The 19,666-nt window shown below is 40.6% G+C and overlaps 1 protein-coding gene across 1 annotated transcript in view; it reads right to left on the bottom strand.

Annotated features, from left to right (window-relative positions):
• The window catches only part of dab2ipb (DAB2 interacting protein b), a 168,718-nt gene that overhangs the window by 147,677 nt on the left and 1,375 nt on the right, over positions 1–19,666 (bottom strand).

Genomic DNA, 19,666 nt, shown 5'->3' with positions numbered 1-19,666 from the left:
ATTACTGCGTTACTGGCGAATGTAATCTCGTTACAGTAACGCGTTACTTTGTAACGCGTTACACCCAACACTGCCCAAGACCCCTCCGTTGAAAAACCTGCCTACTCTTGACAAACAATTAAGCTTAAAAAGAAATTGCCGGTATGACTGGGAATGAGTGTTTTAATGCACTGAAGGTGCTAAAAGTGCATACCAAAACAATGCAGGACGTTTCCTCGGTCAATCATCACACGCATGAACAATGACTCAATGTTAATCCCACAGTAATTAGAGTCTACACGTAATTCTATACTCCATATTGGGAAGGTGTAGGCCTTTGGTCCGGTATCGTTTATCAGCAGAAGTTTGTGACAACGTCTACTCAGATTAAAACAATCTCAGTACAGTGGTTTTGGTGAACACCAAAGAGTGATGACTTTGTTCTCACCAGAGGAAACAAACTAGGTGGACAAAAGCACCCTGAGAGTTCAAATTGCTTAGCGAATGTTGTCAATTATTGCACACATTTCACTAATATTGACATGTTTCAAGGAACATTGAAGATCTTTTGTTCATGTTGTGTTACTTGAAACCAAAGGAAATAAAAGAGGTCTAACACTGGATTCAAATGAAGTTCTGCCTGACGAAGGTCTGGAAATGAATTCCACTACTGTCTCACCAGTCTCCAAATGTGGCCTAATTTGCTGTTAATTGGGGTCTGCGCTCATTCAGGATGATGTAGGCGCATATGGATGTGGCTTAGGTGTTTGGTAAGGGCATGTGTTCTGACAAATCCGAGAACATCCCCCTTATTTCAGTCTCCATCAACTCTGCAAATATCAAACCCTTCATTGGTTAATTACTCCACTATGTTTACCGATGTTTTTGGTGGTACCCACCACAAGGCTTTGAAAACGTGTTTTCTAAATGTCGAACAGCTTCCTGTTTATGTCCAATAAAAAGCTACAAGTGTGGACTAAAAGACTAAACAAGAACAAAAAACCTTCAGTGGAACTCCAAAGTGAGTAATGTTATTTTATTTTTATTTATCTAGTCTTCAATGTTAAGCCATTTAACATAGACTGTTTTAGACTGCATATTGCAACACTGAAATTTTGTAACCGTTGTAGTGATCCAGGCTTGGTTTACGACACCTCGGGTCACAGACAGACTCCAAGGAGAGTGAAGTACACATGACCTTTTTAAGTGAGGTCACAGCTAGGTAGGAATGGCCCTCAGACGCCCCCAAAAGATACACATCTTATCAAGATCCAACCAAACAAAGAACTATTTGAAAGTGGCTAGCACAAGTGAGGGAGCAAAGCGTTAAGAGTCATAAAACTGACAAAAATGATCACTTTGAGAAGTACCAGACCTGACTCCATCTCAAGCACCCCAACTCCATGAGAGAAACTTTAATACTGGAATGTGTGAAATAACTTTAGTTAAGAAACCTTCAATGTGATTTTCCTTCGGTTAAACTACAGTTCTATCTATTCAATTCAATTCAATTTTATTTATATAGTGTCTAATACAACAGATGTTGTCTCTATCTATCTTTTTTTTTTTATATTTGTTTTTATATTTGTATTGTGTTGCACCAATCCCCATAACAAATTCCTCGTGTGAAAACTTGGCAATAAACCCCTTTCTGATTCTGATTCTGATTCTGATCTCCAAGTCTATCAGCATGGTTGAACTATTCTGTTGTTGTTCTTTCCATGCTTTGTAAATTATATCAGGTCCTTCTTCTTTTATTTTATTTTATCTTAACAAAATAAGGTGAGGAGGAGACTATATGAGAGGTGTTAACTCCACCATCTTAACAGCTCATGATTGGTTGAAGAAACTACTTGACCCCCCGTGGACTCAGATCGCCCCTCGGGGCCAAACCAGATTACTCTAATAGTTTAGTTAGAGAGAGAGCGTTTAGAATTTTAATATTCCCTTGACTCTTTCTACCGTCTTTTTCTTTTGTTTAGTAATTTTCCTCTGAATCCTTGAGTCTTTCAGTTTGACTCGTTCTGTTTCTTTAATATTGAAATACGTCCTTATTTTTGCACTCATTCATTTTTGATAAATGTTTGTATTATTACTAAAACTGAGTTGGTATCCTCTCCAAATAATTTTAGATTTTTCTTCTTTTTGAGTTAAGTTCGAAGTTCGAAGTTTGAACTTGTACTGTAATTAGGGCTGTTCGATTAATCGATTTTAAATCGTAATCGCGATTATGTAATTAGAACGATGTTAAAACATGAAAATCGTAAAATCGATTTTTCACTTTTTTTTTTTTTTTTTTTTTTTTTTTTATACCTCGTCTGCACACATATTAATGATTGATACCATATTACCTCTCAATACCTGCGACAAGTGCCCCATTACACACCTCTACCTCCTTCATGGGTTCCATTATTATTTAGCATGCAAAGACCCAGTTTAGTTTAATTAGAAAATGTCTTGTTTTATTTAACTGGAAATATAACTTACTGTATGTTTGCAAGTGCTGATTTGCTGATTTTTTTTTCCAGAGATAAAACTTTATATTTTATTATATTTTTTAAAACTTTTTTTCAACTTATTTTACAGAGTTTTGCACTTTATTCATTCATTTTTGGTTTAATAAGAGCAAAGTTTGCACTTAAAGCCGAATGGGGCAAATGTTCAATAAAAAAACAGCATATTTGAAATCATTTCTTTGCCTTTTGTCAATTCACAAAATAATCGTAATCGTAATCGAAAATCGGATTTTGAGAGAAAAAAAAGAGATTTTATTTTTGGGCAAAATCGAACAGCCCTAACTGTAATAAATTGTCCTTGAATTGATCTGTTGTGTTGTTTATTTAAGGTACTCAGACCAATCCAGATTGGAACCTACTTTCAGATGAGAGATTGATAAATACCATTTATTTTTCCTTTGTAATCAAAGGTGGGGCCCCAACGAGTTTATTAAATTAAGTAGGAACACTACAGTGTTGTACTAATGAAGGTCTGAGTAAGGAACTCTGTTATCAACAACAGCATGTGTCTGCAATTTTAGTAGTCTGTACCCTCAGGAGGGAAAAGGAGCAGCTGCAGAGAATGTAGACAGTTCTTCTGTTATGACAGGAAGGTAAAAGCAGGTCAGATTTGAAACACACACACAGACAGACATGGTCTAGTGAAATGTGAAAAATATCTCTCAGACCAACCTGCCTCTCATCTGACTGCCCTAATTTTTTTCGCCTTTTCCTGAAATATACCGCAGCTAGAATCTGTGTTGATTGGCTGACAGAGCTCCAAGAATATTCTTTCTCTAAAGAATATAAATTGTGAATTAAGGCACATCAAAAAGTCGTATTTTTCTTAAATTCTATTTCCCCTGAAGATCCAGATCCAAGTAACGGTGGTCACAGCAGAGGAACATCAAAGAACAAACGGTTCCAAGGTTTCAAGCTTTACGGCTCAGTCCAAAAGCATGTGTTGAAAGAAGGCAAAGAGCGTTCCTGTGTGTGCATGGCAACAAAAATGTGTTAACAGTGAAATGCGAAGACAGCAGTGGACTTTTGACCTCGAGGATGCAGTATTTACTCAGTGCAGAGATGATGGGATGATTAAAAAGGAGCTGCTCAGTCTCTTTAGAGCAACTCTGTGGACACGAGAGAGCGTAAGAGCCTACAAAACCACTAGTGCATACACAGTCAACAGTCACTTAACTTTCAGCAAACATAAGAATCCCTGACTCATGTCAAAAGTGAGCTAATGATCTTCAGATTAAAACAGAAATCAGTAGTAAACCTCAGAATTAAATATGGATTCACTTTAACTTTGTTAAAGGTATTGTGACATGAAAAACACTTGACACTTGGGTGTCTTGACATCAATTACACCCAAAAAACAACAAACTTTTAACATTCAGTGTATTGTGTGCTTTCTGGGATTTTCCGCATAACTATGCAAAAACGGCGCATCTGGTTTGGTGGCGGGTCGTTACGTATAGACCCGCTAAATCACCGCCCCCTCCGCCCAGCTCCCTGCCTCCTCTCCTCTCCAGCGCACCATAAAGGCTGATTTATGGTTCCGCGTTACACCGACGCAGAGCCTACGGCGTAGGGTTACGCGGCGACGCGCACCGTACGCTGAACCCTACGGCGTAGGCTCTGCGTCGATTTAACGCGGAACCATAAATGAGGCTTAACACGGAGCTGTTTAGAGCCTCTTTTGTTCTCATCAGCGGAGGAAAACTGCTAAGAAGACCCGCGGCCACTGACTGGACTTAAGATAAGGGGACACAGCTGCTTGCATGCCTTTATTTTTATGATTGTTTGCTGTGGTTCTCCCTGCTGCTTTTCCGTGCATGCTTCACCTGTCGCTCCCGGCTTAACTCTCCGACGCCGCTGTGAGCGTATGGGTTGGTTGGAGGAGGTTTGGAGGAGGAGCGGAGCAATGATTGACAGGAAAGGGAGAAAAGGAAGCGTTTTTCACGGCGCAAAAAAACTCTGTCATAAAAAGCCAGGAATGGAGTACTAGAGTGAAGTTTTTCTTGTTACACTCTTTTAGACACATTTGAGGGATGTTGGCCAAGACTTTTAATAGTGTTAAAAGCATGTTAAAAATGATGTCACAATACCTTTAAACATGGAAATACGATAAGAAGCATGAAAGTGCATATATGTGAAATGACTCCTAAAAACTAAATTTGACCCTGTTTGAATGATATCCAGAGAAAAGAGCTCTGCTTCATGTTTAGTTTGGCACATAAGTTTGCCTTTGTCTGCGGTTTGTTATGGGAAGGCAGAGGAAGAGGGGTGGAGGAAGAGCAGGAGGAGAAGAAGTGGGGCACAGAAGGAGGAAGTTTGTGTTTGTGGAGAGGTCCGACAGAGCAGCTACATCTCCGTAAGTGCAGACTGAGATCCCTCTCACTTCAATAACATCCACCAGCAGACACAGATATGGAGGAAACACCTTAGACTGACTTGGTGTCGATTGATAACGTTGCTGAAAGCCACGTCGGCCCTTTTTAAAATCAGTTCTATAATATTGTTTTTTTAAATGAGGTTTTGTTTTTAGAGGTTGGCTGGAGCAGTTTAAGAGTTTCTCTTTGCATTTTTAGCTGTATATAATACTGGTTTTAGCAGATTAAGATAGTATCATATAGTATATGTACATCTAAGGATATGATACTACCTACCATATGAGCTATTCTGTCTTCCTTTAAAAAATAATAAAAAAGATAACGGCATTATCTGCAGTATTTTCTTTGTCAAGCATTTACTTTCAGATTCATTTCGTGAAGCTATGAATCCATAACTGCAGCGAGTTGTACGAGCGATGAGAAACCTCATGTTGGCACAGATGGGCAAGCTGAAATGTCAACTGAAAAAGCAGAAATTGACCTATTGGCCGGTGTTAGTTAAAATGTACCTTCCGCCTCACCGATATAACGCAAAGAAGTGATAATAAGGCCCTTTTGTGCATGCATTTCAGAGACTATAATGGGGCTGTAAAGCTGCATTTGACAGCAGCCAAGTGACCTTTCCAGGTTGTAACTCGCGTCTACGTTGCCACATTTCCAGAGTGTGAAAGATCAGTTTCAGTTTAGAAAGCCGCAATCTAGCTGCGTTTCCACTCCCAGTTAAGAACTGCTATGTAACACAGCAACATCATAAGTCATGTAACAAAGCAAATGCAGTCAGTAACATCAAAGGGGAAACTCACTTATGAACAGTGTTGTGCTAGTTACTGAAAAATAGTAACTAGTTACCGTTACTAGTTACTTTATTAAAAAGTCACTCAGTTAGTAACTCGGTTACTTAGACCAAAAAGTAATGCGTTACTATGAAAAGTAACTTTAAGGTACTTTAAATAAAAACATTATTTTAAATGTTCCCATTAATGCCCCTCTAGCCTTCATTTCAGCAGGTACTGTATGGATTTGCATTGTGCATCGTGTTGTGCATTCTAAACAGTCTCCCCGCTTCTTCACTTCCTGTGTCAATAACGTTGGTCGCTTAGCAACAATGCTGAGAACGGCCAATGAGCTTCAGCGAGTAGCTCAAGAACGGGGCCCTTTGATGAATCGTTCATTACAGTCTCAGATTGAATCCATGGTGGCATGTCGGTTTGCCCAGAATCTTTTTGCCCAGAAGAAAAAAGAGCGACAACAACGACCCATAACTATTTTCTTCTATCGAAAAAACACACCTGCATCGCGGCTTTAGAAGAAAAAGACGCTGCAGCGGCATCAGAAGAGCAGTGAAATAGCCTACGTGCGAGGCAGTGCTGATCTCCGCAATTTGAAGCCTTCTATAATAATTATAAAAAGAATTTCACTTATCACGGGTTCTTTTTGGAACGTAACCCCTGCGAAAAACCAGGGATTACTGTAATGACAATATCTCCACGTTGCGAAACTCGCCTTCTCTTGGCTCGCCATGACCGTCATGTTCTTGAATGCACACACACACACACACACTACAATTCCTCTGGTCTCTGCGTGTGGGGAAAAAAAGCTTCACTGTAGCCAGAAATAACTGAGTAACGCACCATTTGGTAACGGTAATTGCGTTACTGAATTAAAAAAGTAATGCGTTTGAGTAGGGATGCCCCGACACCATTTTATTCACACGGAGTACAAGTACGAGTATTTTAATTTGTGTACTCGCCGATACCGAGTACCGATTCAATACTTCTACCACAAAAAAAACTAGGCTAAAAATGCAATGAAAAATGCAATTAATTGGAAGACAGGTTTTATTTGCAACAGAAATTCAATTTTAAACAAAACTCAACCGGCGGGGCTTTCCTCCGCACTTTAGTCTCATCGCAAGTACATCAACTGCGCATGTGTGGTGCTTCACCTGAAGCCGTCGGTGTGAAACAACATAAACAATCAAATAGAATTTAAAAAACAGGCTAAATGAAATGATGTTACACACTCTTGTACAGTAGGTGGCGGTATGCACCTTAAAGTTGGTTGAGATCCGCCAATAAAGCAGAGAAGAAGAAGAACATAAACAATCCCATTGCTACATTCCGATTAGCCGCTAGTCGGCTAAGCTTAGCGTGGTGATTAGGAGAGAGCAACACCCGCGAGTGAGACTGGCAGCGCCGCCCCAGGCAAGACAGTGACAATTAATGCAAGCGGGATGTCAGCAGTGTGGACACACCTGGCCGAGGGGGGGCCGGGGCGCGGGGCGCGCGGCCCGCGCGCCGAGAGCCTGCAGTCTGCCCTGCCTCCGTCGTCGTCCGCCACTCCGAAACATGTCCACACTGCTGACATCCTGCCCGCCAGTCCCACCCACGGGCACCACTCTCCTCCCACCACCAAGCCAAGCCTAGCCGACCAGTGGCCAACCGCAATGTAACAATGGGGCTGTCTATGTTGTTTCACACGGACGGTTCTGCGGCTGCTCCGCCGCCAGGCTGCAGACTCACTCGGGGAGCTACGGGGCGGCTCAACAGCTTCCCCTAGAGTCACTAACCAGTAACTCCAACAACAATGAAGTATCGGTGCTTGGTATTGGAGACTTTTTGTGAGTACGAGTACGAGTACCGGTATATGAGAGCAGTATCGGCCTCGATACTGACACCAATATCGGTATCGGGGCATCCCTACGAGTATTTGTTACCGCAAAACTAACGGCGTTACTGTAATGCGTTACTAAATAATGCGTTAGCCCCAACACTGCGTATGAAAGGATGAGACTAGATGACATCAAATATTATTGTGTTCTTGCGTCTTTGTTTGAAAACAACTTCAAAATAGTGCAACTCGTGTTTATCTCCATGTCACACTGAAGTGATAATTTTTTTTGTGTATCAACCAACTGATTTCAGTGTTCTAGCTCCACCTCAAGAGTCTTGTACCACTGGTTTTGGTACAAGACCCAGTGTGTTATTCATTCTTAAACTGGTACAGTTCACAACTTCTTATGATGGAAACAGAAATAATGAAGAAATAATCCTCTGCTTGTACTGCTGTATGGCAACTAGGATTAACTTTCCTTAAAATGGTTTTAAAGCGACACTACGTAACTTTTCCACCTTAATATCATATTTCCAGAGTCATTGTGATGGTACATCAACTTACAACAGGTTTAATGACACCTCTGTCATGGTCTGAGGGGGTCTGTATCGCCTTCACTGGCACTATGTAACTTTGAGGAGCATGGTAGGAACCCTGCCACACTAAAAAACTACAAATCGTTACGACTTTGACTGCTTTACGGCATACGTCACTTCCCCCTCCTTCCCGATTCGCAATCGAGACGAAAATGGGCGGGGCGTGGAGCACAGCTCCGCAGAACCTGTTGCTGCGTTGTGGCTGCAGCAGCAGCAACGGTTTCCTGCTCGGAGGCAGAACCACGCAGGCCAAGTATCTGATATAACAGAGTAAAAGAGTGAAAGAGTCGTCGGCTCGCTTTGGATCGCGGCTGTAACGACCAAACACCGGCTTCCACACAGTAAAGCCTGAATTATGGTTCTGCGTTAAATCGACGCAGGACTACGGCGTAGGGTACGTGGCGACGCGCAACGTACGGTGCGTGTCGCCGCGTACCCTACTCCGTAGGCTCTGCGTCGATTTAACGCAGAACCATAAACAGCCTTAAACCACAAACACTCACACAGACCGGGGTCGGATCAAAACACGGGTTTTATTCCCAACTTCTCCAGCTAAACGCAGTTGCTGGCCAGCTCTCTGCGGTGTTATTAACCCCAATCTTCAGATAAAACTAGTTTGTTGAGGAAAAAATATTAATTCTTATTTGTAGCTGCAGAGGAAAAAAATTATCTCACGAGGAAAACAAAATATTGCTCACGCCTCGGAGCCTCTTCCGCATAATATAGCAGTCAAAAAAAAGAAAAGAAGTAAGAGGGATACAAAACATGTACTGTATGTTGTACTATTATACAAATTTATTGAAACACATGGCTCTTCAGTAGGGATTTCATATGGATCCAGACCGTTAATAATCATTATTTTCTCCATATACCGCTCCCTGGCTTCCTTGTTTAAGGTATCCCGGTAAATTCCAGTTCCTTTCCAGCAGTTTAACATCTTTTTTTTTTGCGTTCCGTCTGTTCACTTGGTGAAACAGAAAAGCATCCCGTCTTCTCTCAAAACAAATGCAGCGATGGGACAGGATCTTTCCGGCAGTACGCGCTGGTGCTCATGGGAAACGTAGTGTTCTTTCTGGTAAAACACTACCGCTTTTGTCCAAAAGATGCCGCCAAACTCAGAAAAGCTGAAAGTTACATTGTGCTGCTTTAAATCCTAAATGGTAAATTACTTATTTTCTAATGAAATCTTCTGACTCAAAGCTAAAGGGCTACGCTTTGATAGAATAGAATAATTCTTTATTGTCCACTAGGGCGGAAAATTGTCTTTGGCTCACCAACATACAAGCAGTTCTAAAATCACAAGTATAACATAAAAGCATGGATAAAAGACATGTTTTAAAAAGTAAGATAAAACATAATTGATCTGTTTTATTTCAGATCCACTGTGGTAGTATATAAATGTAAAATTTAAAATCTAAAAGCATCAAAAGTGGCAATAAAAGCTGATTTCATTGTGTTGCATTGTCAGCGTGTGTTTGACCTCCATTACACTTCACGTTGATGAATAGTTTATGGATGTGTTGTGGCAACTTTGGATCCATAGAACCAATTCTTTTCTCTAGTTCTACAGCTATTTCTCCAAAATATTTCTACCGCTCTGGCATGTAATCTGAGTTGATATCCATGGATTAAGGGGAATTAGCTTGCACCTGTCGCCCTGTTATTGAACTCTTTCGGGTGTTTAAACTCACTATGCCATCTGGGCCTTCTCCCTGAGTCTCTGAGCTGAAAGAAAAAGAAGAGGAGGCAAAGACACAGACTCCAGAGATTAGACTGAGATCATGGAGTTATCCCAGGTTAAACATTGAGATGAAGAAGAGAGTTCTGCTGCTTTCACAGTTTCATTGATATATTTAACTGCCCCTTCCCCCGGTTTTAACCCTCCGTTTTCAACACAGAAGGGTCATTAATCACATTCTCACTTTTAATTCTTTAACACACCATGTGGAAATACTTTTACTGCATATTAACTCTTTTTAATACATCCAGAATACTTTATAGTCTTTTAACCAGACTCTAAATTTATATTTGTGCAGAACCTTTAGTCAAACTGGTCAAAGAATGAGGCTTAATCTCAAAGAGGATCCTCAGGATCTAAATGCTAAACTGCATCAAATACTAGAGCTGGGTATCATCACTGACCTCCCGATACGATACGATTCCGATACACTAGGTCCCAAGACGATACGATTTCCGATACGATACGATTCGATATCGATATTCTGGTTACAATAAGGGAATAACATGATCCTTCCACGCGCCACGTCCAGCCAGAGAAACCCCACCCTGCCTGGTGAAAAGAAGCTGCCTGCTCACTCCTCAAGTAAGGAGGAGACTTGAGCTCAGTGCAGGGCCTCCCGGGGTTGGTAGATGGAGCAATGCCCAGGACTGACTTAGGTAGGAGCACTGGGTGATAAAATGGGGGGAAAAAAATCTGGATTTAAAAAAAAAAAAAAAAAAAAAAAAATTTAAATCGATACTTGGATTTATGTATCGATAATCGTTCCTACACATGCATATCGATATATCGATATTTTTAACCCACCCCTATCAAATACTTATCTTTTTCAGAAGAAGAAAGAAAAATGATTCGATCTATAATGACGTTGAAATCTCAACATAGCACCACTTATAGGGTTGCAAAGGGGTGGAAAATTTCCGGTAAACTTCCGGAAACTTTCCGGAAACTTTCCATGGGAAGTTAAGGTGGGGAATTTTGGAAATATTCCAAATTGGAAACTTTCCATGGGAATTGTGGGAATTATGGGAATTTATGGGAATTATTGGGAATTTATGGGAATAACTGGAAATTGGGGGTAATTTAAACAAACTGTATCATATCCAAACATAAATGTAAATATTTATTTTGTCATAAGCAGATATCCATGGTCCAATGGTTACAGAAAACCGTCTTGCTGGAGTCAGAAAAAACAGCATAAAATTTGAGGTAGCTACCACCATATTAAGCTAGCCTCTTAAATGGTCAATGAAATGAAAAATAGCTTTCATTTAGCACCTAACTTACCAGCTAGCTAGCTACTGTGTTAATACATTTTTATTTAATATTTGCAAGTTAAACATTAATACCATTATAGATCAAATATATTTACCCCATAATATTATCAAAACTTACTTGACTTTATATAGTCCGTGGGCTCAAATGTGTGGCTTCAATAGTCTTGTGCTTTGAGCTCAAATGTGTGGCCTCCAGGCTTCAAGAAATCACCTGTGCAAGTGATGGAGGAATGCACAGTGCCTGTAGGGGGCGTGGCCTCAATAGCTCTGCAGTAAGCAATGTGCTGTGTGCATGTGATTGAGGAGTGTACTTGCATTAAATCTGGTTGTTTTAGCCAAGACTATGCTACAATATATTTCCCCCAACTATATTTAAGTTCCCTGTTAAGGGCCAACCTTCAATTCTGTAAATTTCTTATTTATTCCCGTTAATTCCCGTTAATTCCCATTTATTCCTGTTAATTCCCATATATTCCCGTTAATTCCCATGGAAAGTTTCCAACTTTGAAAATTCCCGGAATTTTGCAACCCTAACCACTTACCTCAAAAACACTGCCCTAGCAAACAAACACTGAGAAGACAGAAATCACAACTGCAGACCTGTTGCCATTCTCCTTTTGTTGAAGCGTAAGTGAGATTGACTATGTTTCCTGAAATCTGTCCTCACTTTCCATCGACACACGCACGCACGCACGCAGGGATGAATCTCAGACTACCACACTGTAATCAGTCTGACAAAACATTGGTTGACGCAGCAATGTTGATAACAAGTGCTTCTCGTTAGTGACCCATCGAGGCTATAATTACAGACAATGTCGGGAGCATGCATCACTGACATGTGTCTGAGTACTGCAAATGTTTTGACTGTTAAATAATAGTAGTAGCTTCTTCCATTCTGTTAAGAAAATTTCTGATTCAGGCAACTGTGACATATTTCAAACAATTGTGGTGATGGAGGTCTATAGGTCATTGGTGTTCAACAGGACTACAAACTAGATTGGAGATCTAGGGTGTCCATATCAGGACACACGCCAGACTTTTAGAGGAAACTTAGCTCCTTCTGTGTTTTGCTGCAAGAGGGCTGGTATAGAAGCTCAACTGGTTACGATGGATGGATGGATGGTAGGAATGGGCGACCGTTCACGATAAACCGTCAAAGAAATTCCCCACGGTAAGAATTTGTCATCTCGCGGTAAAAACGATAAATTCCTGTTGATTACGTTTTTGTGTAAAGCTGATTTATGGAAGGAAGGAAGGAAGGAAGGAAGGAAGGAAGGAAGGAAGGAAGGAAAGAAGGAAGGAAGGAAGAAATAAGGAAGAAAGGAGGGAAGGAAGGAAGAAGGAAGGAAGGAAGGAAGGAAGGAAGAAGGGAAGGGAGGGAAGAAGGAAGGAAGGAAGGAAGGGAAAAAGAAGGAAGAAAGGAAGGAAGGAAGGAAGGAAGGAAGAAAGGAAGGAAGGAAGGAAGGAAGGAAGGGAAAAAGAAGGAAGGAAGGAAGAAGGGAAGGGAGGGAAGAAGGAAGGAAGGAAGGAAAAAATAAGGAAGAAAGGAGGGAAGGAAGGAAGAAGGAAGGAAGGAAGGAAGGAAGGAAGGAAGGAAGGAAGGAAGGAAGGAAGGAAGGAAGAAGGGAAGGGAGGGAAGAAGGAAGGAAGGAAGGAAGGAAGGAAGAAGGGAGGGAGGAAGAAGGGAGGGAGGAAGGAAGGAAGGAAGGAAGAAGGAAGGGAAAAAGAAGGAAGGAAGAAAGAAAGAAAGAAAGAAAGAAAGAAAGAAAGAAAGAAAGAAAGAAAGAAAGAAAGAAAGAAAGAAAGAAAGAAAGAAAGAAAGAAAGAAAGAAAGAAAGAAAGAAAGAAAGAAAGAAAGAAAGAAAGAAAGAAAGAAGTTTTGCAGTACAGGTGTACTAATTTAATTGGTTTTTATCAATTCAATTGGTGTAGTTCAGTTAGTTTAGGTTTTTTTATCGTCATTTTTATCGTTATCAGGATAAATGCCAGAAATGATCGTGATACATTTTTTAGTCCATACCGCCCATCCCTAATGGATGGATGGATGGATGGATGGATGGATGGATGGATGGATGGATGGATGGATGGATGGATGGATTCCAGCTCTGGCACAAGCATGCATAACCCACAACAACAGCCTAATATATTGTCTCCCACACAAAAACAACAAAACAACAAAAACTGCAACATAATTTCCCTTTAGGAATTAATAAAACATAACTCTTAAGAAGCTTAAGAAGCTTAAACTTTCTCTGGCAGTTAATAGGTGAATATGAGAAAGACAACAGAACATTTATGGAATAAATAACTGTCACTTCTCACTGATGTTTATGCTCTGATACCTGAGGAGGAGTGAGATGTTCTGGTCTTTCTAAATTAAAGTTTTTGTTCACTTTCTTGTCATTTTTTAAATTATAGGATATAACCCTACTCCCCAAACTTTCTTTTTTCATATAAACCTCTGGCATAATAAGCTATTGTAGGAATCACTTCACGTCACTCATTGGCAGGAAGGCCATTTGTGTTTAATGAACACAAAGTCTTGTCTTCACAGGGATATTTTGAGCTGTGTGAGTAATGAAGATAACATTTTTTTATTAAAGTAAATAACCCATCCATCTATCATCTACATCCAATTCTTCCTATTCAGTGGCAAAATAGTCCGCTGAGCTCTGTTTGGGCAAAAGGTTGAGGTAAACACCGGACAAATCACCAGTCCACCACAGGGCCACATATAGATGAGCAAACACACACGCTCAGTCACTCATACAGATAGTTTAGAATCATCAGTAAGCCTCACGCACATGTTATCAGACCGTGGCAGGAAACTACAGTAATCAGAGAAAATCCACACAATTACGGGGAGAACATGCAAACTCCAGACATAAATGACCCAGCTGAAATTTGAACCTTCTAGATGTGAGACAATTGCGAAAACCACCAAGACACAGTGCTACCCTGAGTAAGGACTAACAACAAAATTACTATTGGGTGAGAAATAAGAGTCAAATTGGATTTAGCTTCCTCTAAAGCAGGGGTTCTTAACCTTTCTGACCTTGGGGCCCAATTTTTTCAGTACAGAGTGGCCCGGGGCCCATTAAATATAAACACTGTATAGCAGGGGTATTCAACTTTAAGAGGTCCATTTAGAGAAAATTTACTCAAGCGAAGGTCCAGAACATCATAATATATATATATATATATATATATATATATATATATATATATATATATATATATATATATATATATATATATATATATATATATATATTCAAGTAGCCTCATAGTTGTATCAACATCTGCATCTGACTGTTATATTAAAAAAAGTACATATTTGCCAATTAACATGTTTAACTTGAATTAAACATATTTTTTTCTCTTAAAAATAAAGTAGATTTTATTTTATTTTTCAAATGCTATCTTATTTTATGTCTCTACCAGCAGTTTGAATTTCCCCTTTTCTTTGTTAATTGTCTCAACACATTTTTATACTAAATTAATATAAACACATCTTAACAATTTAAGGTTCAGGTTCAGGTTCTCATATGCATGTGGATGTGCTCATTGATGAGCCTGAAACGATATTTAGTTTTAATTATGTTCACTGTGGAGAAAGCTGCTTCACAGCTGTATCTGGACCCAAACATGGGTGTTTTAAGATGCTCAGCTTATTTTTCTGTGACTTCAGTTCAGACTTGAGTGGATATGTTTGATGAAAAACTTTGTGTTTTGTTTCAGTGGCGTTTCACTTTCGCACTTTGAACGCCACGGTCTCTGAACGTATGAGACACTGGTTTTGTCCCAGTGGGAAGACTGAACAGGATGAATTTGTCCATTCCGGGTTGCATATTTAAAAATACAGCGAGGACAAAACTTAGTTTGATTTTACTTTAAGTTATTTACATTAATCAGTTGTCAGGACTCAGTGTGTCGGGTTCATCCGAGCCTGATCAGCTGCGACGGGCACAGCCCGCACCGCAGCTCTCTGGTCGCGCTGCAGCAGTTACTTTCCGATGCTTTTTCGAAAGCCCGAACAGTCCAGTCCAGCAGACACGACAGCCCACGCATCTACATCTACCATCCTTCAGCAGTAACGACGGAGCCCACCGCCCGAGCGGCAGCCTCAGCCGACCTCCCCGGCCGCGGGGACGCGTCAGGGTAAATGATCACGCCGCGCTCGCTCGCTCTGGGCGCAGACCCAAGTAATCGATCCCTAATCCTGGCGGATCTAAACCTACTCTGTGCAAAATGAAGGATTTTCTCTGTAAAGACACACCATTTCTCTTACTATTACACGTACAGCTAGCTGAGTGTCTTCTTCTCCTCATTTGGTTGGGAGTTGCTATGCAGTCCCGCGGCCCTCGCGGCCCACACGTACAAAACTGAATTTTTTTTGGCGGCCCACTAGATGGCGCTCGCGGCCCAAGTGTGGGCCGCGGCCCTATGGTTAAGAATCACTGCTCTAAAGTTTAGCAAGAAAACAGGTTTAGTTTTAAGTTTTAAGACTGAATTGCCAGAAGTAAAAATAGATAGATATTGGGGCAGGATGGGGGTTAAGAGAGATATCAGAAAACAATGATATCTTTAAAGAGAGGAAATAAATGCAATCCAGAAGGACAGTGACACACGTCTGGTGTTACACAGTTTCCAGGACATGCTTTGTCTGTTTTAAAGAACATGTAGGTTATCAGGAAAAAAAACTGACATACATGGAAGAAAAAAATGCAATGTCAAACTATTTTCCAAGAGAGGTAAAACGCTGACTTGCTGTATCTACTGCTGGAGGCAGTAGATACAGCGGTAAGCATCGACAGGCCTACATGTAACAGAACTTTTCCATATAACCATGTACAGTAATGTGGTAATGTCAGTTCTTTTATGATATCCTGACAGTATTTTAATCAGGGGACAATGTGGGCTCAAGGTTTTGACATCACACAGTGCAAAAAGTTAGATGAGATTAGATGAGGCTACCTGGCTGCAATTCTCTCTGTGAGGTGAACAGTAATTTTGCATGTCCACGTCACCAGCCATGGCAAAGATGGAGACACAGATTTATAGCGATGTGGGCGAGAGGCCAGCTGAGACAAGATTTTCCATTCACAGATAACAATGTGCATATATGCACATGCCGTGAAAACAAAAACACATGAGCTCATGCAATCTGATCTGTGACAGAGGCAGTGCATTCATCAAGAGAGGGTGCAGCAGCTTCCTCATGATAGAGACGCGGATGTGTTTGGGGCTGAGGTGTGGACAAAAACTGTTTTTATACCGTGCTCTGGGGGGTTCTCATATGGCACACAGCTCAGTATTGTATCATCGTGCTTCAGGCTAGTAGAACTTAGGAAACTTCCATTTTCTCAACGCAAAACTAATTTCAATGGATTCTCTATGCAGAATGAGATGGAACTAAGGATGGGCGGTATGGACTAAAAAATGTATCACGATAATTTCTGGCATTTATCCTGATAACGATAAAAATTACGATAAAAAAAAAAACAATTCAACTCCACCTTTCTATCTATAAATCTATCACCACATTCAGTCTTTGGAGCCCCCAAAACACTGCTCTAAAAGAATACTAGATGCTACTAAACTACACCAATTAAATTGAATAAAAAAACAATTAAATGAGTTCACCTGTACTGCAAAACTGCCATGACTCAGATCCGCCATGTTTGTTACACAAAAACCCCTTCCTTCCTTCCTTCCTTCCTTCCTTCCTTCCTTCCTTCCTTCCTTCCTTCCTTCCTTCCTTCCTTCCTTCCTTCCTTCCTTCCTTCCTTCCTTCCTTCCTTCCTTCCTTCCTTCCTTCCTTCCTTCCTTCCTTCCTTCCTTCCTTCCTTCCTTCCTTCCTTCCTTCCTTCCTTCCTTCCTTCCTTCCTTCCTTCCTTCCTTCCTTCCTTCCTTCCTTCCTTCCTTCCTTCCTTCCTTCCTTCCTTCCTTCCTTCCTTCCTTCCTTCCTTCCTTCCTTCCTTCCTTCCTTCCTTCCTTCCTTCCTTCCTTCCTTCCTTCCTTCCTTCCTTCCTTCCTTCCTTCCTTCCTTCCTTCCTTCCTTCCTTCCTTCCTTCCTTCCTTCCTTCCTTCCTTCCTTCCTTCCTTCCTTCCTTCCTTCCTTCCTTCCTTCCTTCCTTCCTTCCTTCCTTCCTTCCTTCCTTCCTTCCTTCCTTCCTTCCTTCCTTCCTTCCTTCCTTCCTTCCTTCCTTCCTTCCTTCCTTCCTTCCTTCCTTCCTTCCTTCCTTCCTTCCTTCCTTCCTTCCTTCCTTCCTTCCTTCCTTCCTTCCTTCCTTCCTTCCTTCCTTCCTTCCTTCCTTCCTTCCTTCCTTCCTTCCTTCCTTCCTTCCTTCCTTCCTTCCTTCCTTCCTTCCTTCCTTCCTTCCTTCCTTCCTTGAGATGACAAATTCTTACCGTGGGGAATTTTTTTGACGGTATATTGTGAACGGTAAAATATCGCCCATTCCTAGATGGAACTCCACATTTCAATATAAATATGTTAATATGAGGTCCTGTGAACAAAAGTACAACCTCCTTTCCAAAGCTTGAGGTCTTGCAATTGGGTAAATACATCATCAGGTGAAAAACATATGAAGTATTATTGAGTGCGGTATATCTCCGACTCTTCAAGCCTTAGTTAGTAAGTTTAATGTTAAAGTTGATTACAGCATTTTGAGATAATTGCTGAACAAATGTGCCTTGTTCAAAGGGTTTGGCTTGAGAAAGCCTGGCCATGGCAAACAAGGTGCAGGTTGGCAAAGTTGCATCTGAATAAATTACAAGATTTCTGGAAGAGTGTAATTTTGGAAAGGCGACGGTTTGGCAACAACCAAAAACGCAGCATATCAGTGTAAACATGTCACAGCAGCTTTCAAGCAGTGGGGTGGAGGGGTAATGACTTGGCTTTTTTTTCCCAATCACCTTGCAAGAACATCTCTGCATACTAAATCTTAGGGTGTCTGATGATGAAAGTTCGGCTGAAACTGGATCACGCAAAAGAACTGTAATCGCAACAAGAGCTTATTTACAGCAGAATGGCTGAATGATAAAAGACTCAATATGTGAAATGACCCCAAAGTCCAGAAAAAAGACATATTTTACACAGTGGGAAAAAATCTGATATATAATCACAGAATTAAATAGTTTGATGAGAAATTACTTATTTGCAGAAGATGTTGAGCAATAATTTAATAATTTGAGGCCCCGTTTGTTGTTATTTGACCAATGTTTATCTCTACTTTTAGCTTTCTTTAACTTTATACTAACCCTGGAGAAAATTAAAACTTTCAAAGCTAAATTCAACACATGTATGGTATGTATGTTTGGTGCTTAACAGTTAGCATACATTATTGAAAATAAGACCATTATCTGGCTGTGCATTGGCTGTTTACACCGATTAATTCCTTTTCAGTGTGGTAGCTACTGAAGAATGTCATTGATTTTGCGTGGGCTGGATACAGAGAGCAGAACAAGTCAAATAGAAAACTGCTAGAACAGATTAAGTTCAACACATTTCTGCCTACTTTTTAACTTGGTAAATTCAGCATCAAAATGCAAAAAAGCAAAAAAATGCTTTTGTTGAGGTTAATGGGACCCTGAGATTCAACTGGGACATCTGCACAACATTCTCACTGCATTACTGCAACTGAAGAAAATGCTCACGACCCCAAGGACCCACAGAGCAGCTTTCTGCTTTGCTCTTCTGAATGTATGGATCCGTAATCTACTTTTGATGCACATTAAGATGCACAAAGCAAATATATTAGCCAGGAAAACATGTAAAAGAGCAGCAGAGAGAATCCAGACAATCTCCAAAACACAACACCCCCATAGACTCCCTAACTATGGTACACCATGTTACCTGATGTTTCCTTTGAAGATCAGTGTATTCCTTTTCGAATCACCAGAAAAGCACCTTTTAACGATATATGTTTTTTGTTAAATGTATTATTTATATTTTATATATATATATGAATCCGTGAGGAACATTTTCAAAGGGAATACTCTTAACTCTGCTAAGACAACTCTCCTTCATCTGGACGCAGTCTGTCCTTTCGTGTTTCTGTGTGTTACTGTTTTGACATGCAGGCGGTGCGGAAAGGTTTCTTCTTTGCGAGAGGAGCTTGCACTGAGCCACAAAGATCAAGGCTGAGTGTGTTTGCGTACACATCTTTGTACTCCAGCCTAAATGCCCATGTGCATGAGCATACTCTTTAGACAAGTGAATGATAGAGCGGGGAGACTTCAAAGCTCCTCTTTCATCAGAGTGAAGACATACAAAACCAGTCACCTACACATTTGGCTCTCTTTCTCATTGTGTTATGACCAATGTCGCGCTTTGTCTGTCTATGACAACAGAAACTAACTACAGATACTCACAAGTGAACAATCAAGAGGAAATTTGAACTGGAGGAAGTATGTCTGCAATGTTTTCTTGGACATCCTACATGTATACACATGTACAAAGTTATAAAAATCCACATTGGAACAACAGATATGCAACTGTCTTGTACTTGATATACTCATTGGCATCTTACAGCTGCTCTCTTTGGAAAAAAACGAAATCACTCGG

Source organism: Cololabis saira, chromosome 11, assembly GCF_033807715.1.
Source record: "Cololabis saira isolate AMF1-May2022 chromosome 11, fColSai1.1, whole genome shotgun sequence".
Classification (NCBI taxonomy): Eukaryota; Metazoa; Chordata; class Actinopteri; order Beloniformes; family Belonidae; genus Cololabis; species Cololabis saira.
This window is presented reverse-complemented; position numbering and strand designations above follow the sequence as displayed.